The following is a 7,129-nucleotide window of genomic DNA, read 5'->3' as shown; positions in this document are numbered from 1 at the left end:
AAGTTTGTAATAATGTGGTCCAAGATGACAGAAATGATTTAGACAGTTCTATCACATTATTGACTCATATTTAGTTAATTACATCATGAAGTTGTTTTCACATGTGCAGTTCTTAAGTCATCTTGATATCCATATTGAATTTATGCATTTGAACACTTGAAGGTTTTTATAAAATTAATAATGCAAGAGGACTTATATCAACAAATATGGTAGATTTGACATAAAGCTTTCCTAGGTCAATATTATTTTGGTTGCTTATCCTTTTAATCAGCTCTGGCTATTCATCCCTATCTCACCTCAGTCACAAATTTAACACACACATGTCATCAAAAATTTGTCCAGGTCGGTGAGAAGGCCAAAGTCAGGCTTCTTTTTGGAGGAAACTATCAATTGCTAGGAAGAATTATTTTGCAAGATTAAAGTAAAGGTAAAATGAAAGCACACACTTGTAGATCATGCACAGGCTCCCGTACTGTTTTTGTAGTTGAACTATATTTCTAAACATATGGACTTTAAAAGGGTTTAATTTCCTTCACCTAGAGTTGTTGAATTTCATAACTATTTTGATCTAGCTATTCTCTGGTTCGTCTGTGTTACATAATTGAATTCACTTCCTCCCTTCCCCCATGGGTTTTGTCTTAAACTCTCATAAGAGTTCCCATAGGAAATAGGAACCAAGGTACATTGCACTTGCCTTTCGATTCTTCTTTTAGGTTAAAGCACATTTGTTACAGCTGCAAATTTGAAAGTTGGTTTTAAGCCTCTATTTTTTGGTTAAAGAATAAGCTACTATTAGGAATAATCATATAATTTGAAATAAGACTAAATATATTGTTGTTAAACCAAAATTAAAAAGCCTCCTACTTTGTGGCACTTAAAGATATGATTAATAGAAAGTTAGTTTTCAAACTCCTATAGAAATGTGAAGTTATTATCCTGATCCCAACTTTTTACTATCCTAGCTTGTAAACCACTTTCAGCATTTTTATCTTTTTTGGGTCCATTCTGATATTTTTGTAGTTTTCACCATCATCACTTCTATTCTACAATAGCTTCCCAAGTTCTCTCTCTTTTTTTCAGTTTCCAAAACTCAGATATAGGAGCATAGATACAAAAATAAGAAAACTTGGCAATTGACATCATACATAATTATAGCATTTTAAAGTAAAGTGTATCACACAATTATAACATAATAGCTTTGCAATAAAATTATCACCTAAGTGTTACTCTTATAAAACAGAAATCATGAAATAGGTAGCCTTAATATTTTAAAATTATTCAAAATTCATAAATTAGCCCTAAAACTGTAAATTTTGGCTCCATTAGTTTAGAGTTTGTGGTTTCTTCTTCCAGCCCTCAAGCTGGTTCCTTTGGGATGTATAGCTCCAGAAATTTGTATTGAGGAATTGAGAAGTCAGTGGCAGATCAACTGAGGAATACTTACCTAACTCTGAGGGCAATGGTTGTCATCCCTGACCAATTGTCAGAATCACCTGGGAAGCTTTTTTTAAATATACAGATTCTCATGCCCCACCTGGGAACTACTGAATCAGGTTCACTGTTCACTGAGTCAGAACAGTCTGAGAATTTATGAATTTTAAAAGTTCCCCAGTGATTCTGATGACCAACCAAGATTATGAACCACAGTTTTAGGAAATTCTGGTAAATGGGTAAAAAAATTTAATGTCATCAAGAGGAAGTTGCAACCCTAAATATAAATTGTTACAGTTGCTATCAGCTGAAGACATGTAAATGCAATTTGTGGGAATGAATTTAGAGACTGAATATGCAAATTTATCCCTATTGGATTTATTTCTTTTTGATAGCATAAATGCCAATGCCAGGGTTAAAAATTATAACTGTAAATATACTGACCTTGGAGCGTGAGGTTCAAATTTAGCATGATTTCAAGTAGATGCTTCCAACAAAATACCTCCCTGGTAACACCCTAGACTTTGTCATGTCCTAATATGGCATCACTTCCAAAAATCACTAATTCAGACATCTTGCTATGTACAACCTGCTCTGCATTCAGCTTACCTATTCAAAGCCTGAACTATCTGAACTATCTGACCTTTGTTTGACCTCATTAGGACTTTCTGTCCTCTTTTCCCTATTCTAATCTACTTACCCACACTTTCTTCAATTCCTTCCTTAGTCAGTCTAGAGTCTATACCACAAGTTCATCTTGCCAATAACAAGTTCCTTTGGCTGTTTCCTTATTGCAAGTGTTTAGAAAATCCCAAACCTCAATCAATGTCACTTTCTGCTTCTTTACCTAAGCACTGAGATAGAGTAACATGGAAGGTTATGCTGGTGGATAAATTCAGGATAACCAATTTCAAATAGACTCTCAACCTTGTGTGGCAATCTTACTATTGTTTTCATGTTTTTAATTCACTTTATTAATGATTACTTTGTACCTTCTTTATACTCCTTACCCTTCCAACCATTAATGACCCTTTTCTGCCTGCCTTCTCACCTCCTTCTTCACTGAGAAACCATCGGAGATCTAGTCTTCCAATTTCCTGCTAGCAACTCCAGGAACCTCCATCTGCATCCTCTTCTTTTTTCCATCCTATCTCTTCTCTTACCGAAGGTCAGTTCTTTCACATGAGGTCTTGGCTTCTACTCTTACCTGATTTTTCAGAACCATTTAACTATCAAACAATTCCACTCGTGCCTGTATTTTGAACTGCATTCTAAAACTGGATTATTCCTACCGACATTTAAAGAGCTAAAAAATGTCTCAAAAGGCTTTCTTCCCCCAAATTCTTCTCCTTAGACTCTGTTCTAGCTAACCCTTTCTGCTCACATTCAGAGCCAAATTTCTTTGTGTCTTGAAAGAGTTACAGATGGCCTGTCCTTTTCAATACTTTCTACTAATGTTCAACCTACTTTGATTTAGCCTCTGTCTCTCTTGTTAATAATCACCTTCATATTGCCAAAGCCAATGAACACTTTTCAGTTCTCAGTAGAATCTGACATTAACCATTCTTTTCTTCTTGAAACAATTCGTTCTGCTGTCTTCCCCAAATATCATCATCTACTGGTTTTCTGCTTAGCTCTCTTGTCATTCTTCATCTCTCTGTATATACATATCTTTTTTTTACAGATTTATCCTCCTCTCCCTGGTGATTAAATGTTGGAGTTTCTCAAGGCTGAATCCTGGACTCTTTTCGCATTCTACTATATCTCCACAGACAAATATATCTATTACCGTACATTATGTATATGACTTGCAAAATTCTAAATTGAGCTCACACCTGTCTTCTAAGCCTAAGACCCTGTATGTCTTATTTTGCCTCTTCATGTGGATACTTCAATATCAATATGTCAAACACTAAACTCACAGTCTTCCCTGACAGAGCAGGAGCACCATCTTCTTGGACAAACACCGCACTTTAAGTTTCAGCTCCCTTTCTAGCCTCAGGCATTTCAAGGAAATCACTTCTTTTCTAACTACAAGCAGCCAGAAAGAGCAGACAGTAAAACACAGATAAGACAGCTGGGGCACAGAGGGAGGTGGTGGGGAAGTCTGTTGTGTAACTGCCAAACTTCACCCTCATACAATGGGCTCCAGTAAAACAGCAGGCCTTAATAACCACATTCCTTTCCCTTCAGGTACATTAAGATAGAGTAGCTAAAAGCAGACTTGGGGGTATGCATGCAGCTGCAGGAAGACGTATGGAAACATACAAAGCTCTCACTCCCAGATAAGCACAACAAAGAAACACAGGAGCAGTCCAACACTCCGATAAACTCTTCTACCCTAAATCCTTAAAAACTCAGTCTATAAGAAAGTGGACCCTAACCAGAAGCCTCTCTCGTGTTTGTTTTCTCTAAAATAAACCTGTCCTTAACTGTCAAGCCACCTTTCATGTTTCTTTCCTCTTTCTTTAATTTTTGCACTCCCTGCAAACTTATTGGTTCCTGTCAATGTTTCTAATGTCATTGAATAGCACCATCATGCATCCGTACCTAATTTACAAATCTCAGGTTCATCCATGATATCTGACACTTTTCATTCTCCAAAATCTAGTCCATCTTTGAGATCCATCTATTTTTTTTGTTCTAAATACCTCTTTATCCATTCATACTTTCCATATCTTCTGCCAGCATATTCCAAGCTACCATCATCTCTAACTTAAATTAATACACTAGTTTTTTAATTGATTTCCCTTCAATTTTTGTGCCTCCCATTTGAATTCATTTTTGATATCACACAGAAGGTGATATCTTCAAAATGCGAATTTCATTTTGTTCTACTTGATAGAATAAATTCCTCCCTGTTATTGAAATAACAAAAAAAGTCACCACCCCTCCGCATGCACACACAATTTTACCTATCCCTGAAGCTTTCAAATTCATTAAGGACTTTTCATTGTTTTTAAGCTATGGATCAACATCCTTAACATCCTCAAAGTTCTTGGTTCCAAGAAGTTGCATTGTCTGTCCCTTGATGATCATCATAGCTCTCCTTACACCACTATCCTCCTGGGCTTCTCTCTGCTCTAGTCATGCCATAGGGCTACAATATTTTTTGGAATGAAGAGGTGAACAAGGTCCCTACAGGTAGTTTAAGACAGATGGTTATATAATTGATATAACCCTAAGTAGAACAGAAAAGATGTGCTAATAACCAGGCCAGGTGAAAAGAAACTCTCTCTGTTGTATCTTATTAACAGGTTAAGAGAAAAATATTTTCTGAATCAATAGCTGCATTGCAGATAGAAGGGGATGTGCTGATTGGCCCTATCAATTGGAGTCAGGCTTTCTTTGAGTTAAACCAGTATCATTTTCATGACCGTTTCTTTTCCGCATTAGCCAAGCAGGTGAGTTGAATGAATAAACTGTAGAAATCATAAGTGATGGTTACATTAATCTGTGCAATTTCTCCAAGAAAGTAATATTGCTTTTGGTTTACTCTTTTGGTAAGTAGAGAAAGTTCTAAGGGTTTCCATTGTTCTTCCCTACCAGGAAAATAAACTGATTAGGAAAACAATATTTGTAGTCTGCAAGTTATTGAGCATATGTATTCCAACTATGGATCTGGCTATCTTTTATTTTTGTTTTTATTTTTATGTAGAGGGTTTTAGCATGTTGCCCAGGCCAGTCTGGAATTCCTGAGCTCAAGCAATCAGCCAGCCTCCCAAAGTGCTGAGATTACAGGCATGAGCCACCTCACCCAGCCAAGGATGCCTTCCAATGACAGAATTTCCCACTGTAATTTCTGGGTTGCAAAGGAGATTAGTATAGAAGACTTAAAGAATGCTGGAAATTCCTCTCACTAATGTGTTTCTCAAACACTTGGGAAGGTTGTAGCCTCTGGATTCCACAGGGCAAAATTAGGTAGTAGATGTATAGCTTGAACATATTTCATTTCAGAATTTCAATATCCCTTAGTGTTTGAATAATAATTTTTAAAAAGCCTGATATGTTTATCTATGTAGTTACCATTTCTGGTGCTCTTCATTTCTTTGGGTAGGTCAATATTTCCATCTGGTATTTTCTTTCTTCCTAAAAAGAATTCTTTACTATTAATATTATCTTGTAAGGTAAATCTGCTGGTGATTAATTCAGTTTTTGACTATCTGGAAAAATTCTTTATTTTGTTCTCATCTTTCAAAGATAATTTCTCTTGAATTCTAGATAAACAGCTTTTTCCCCCCACTTTTAGTATTTTAAAGATATTTGCCACACTGTCTTCTTCCTTGCATTGTGATATGGTTTGGTTGTATGTCCACCTAAAATCTCATCTTGAACTGTAATCCCCATAATCCCCATGGGTTAAGGGTGGGACCAGGTGGAGGTAATTGGATCATGGAGCAGTTTTTCTCATGCCATTCTCATGATAGTGAGTGAGTCTCACGAGATCTGATGATTTTATAAGCATTTGGCATTTCTTCTGCTTGCACTCACTCTGTTCTGCTGCCCTGTGAGAATGGATATAGCTCCATGGATGTGCTTTGGTCAACAAATAGGCCGAGGTGGATATCGAGGCCTGCATGACTCAGTGAGTTTGGTGTTCCAGCACACACCTCCACTTGTTATATAACCTGTTTGTGTAAGTTAATACTTGGCTCTGAGCCACTATTGCCTGTAAAAGGTATAATTGCCCTGTTAACACTGTAGAGGGGCTCTTGGGGCTTAGCTTGGCTCAACATGGCTTGACACGATAGGCACACTTACATCCAAACAGAAAGAGTCAGAGTTGTGGACAGGAGGCAGCCAGGATACAGCTTGGCCCACTAGTGCCCAGAGACAGAAAGAGTTAAGCTGTTGAGCCTAAATCAGGGGAGAGCCAGCCGCGCAGCTGTATGTGGGAGCCACTGACTCAAGCAGCTGAGACAGGTTGGGCAGCATAAAGAGATAGTGTGAGAAAGCTGTTAATGAAAGTTGCTACTGAATAAAATTATTTACACCTGCCTACAGCCCCCTGAGTATGACATTTGGCATAGTCGTGGACCTGACATTTGGCCACTGCAGCAGGATGAGGTGAGTGGGTATTCAGCCCTTGAGGGCTTCCAGGTCAGCTACGTGGCCACAGCATGGGCTGTGGCAGCCAGTGGCAGAGGTGCTGCTTGGATAAGCCCTACTAGAAATGAGGGAGGCAGTGGACAGGTCTCCCTCGAGTGTGGAGAAAGCAGTAAGCAGCTGGAAGCATGTTGCACCAAGAAGGAATGCACCTTCGTCGGCAGAATCAGATGGGCGTTTCTGACTGCACTGAGGAAAGTACATGCTCAGTCCCACAGATAAGGGACCTCCCAGTACAAGCCCCATGTCTGGGGGCCCAAGTGCACAGTTTGAAGCAAAACCTGGGGGTGGGGGTCCTTCAGGCACAAACAGGGCACTTGGAGGCTCAAATAGCCTGAAGCAGGACTTGGAAACAGCTGTCAACTCAATCTTGAGCCTGTCCTCTTGGCTGGAGACTCCCGTTCGGTCTGATGCTGAGAGAGAGAAGGCTCGTACATCACTATGGGCTAACCCTGTAATCAGTCAGAAGGTAGAACATAAGCAGCTGATGCGACCCCAGTGGAGAACCCAGGGACGCCCTCTCCCCCCACCAAAGTGGTGGGACACTCCTTTTTTTTTTTTTTTTTTTTTTTTTTTAAGACAGAGTTTTGCT

Source organism: Cebus imitator, unplaced genomic scaffold, assembly GCF_001604975.1.
Source record: "Cebus imitator isolate Cc_AM_T3 unplaced genomic scaffold, Cebus_imitator-1.0 Scaffold38, whole genome shotgun sequence".
NCBI classification, from domain to species: Eukaryota; Metazoa; Chordata; class Mammalia; order Primates; family Cebidae; genus Cebus; species Cebus imitator.
Note: the sequence above shows the minus strand (reverse complement) of the source record.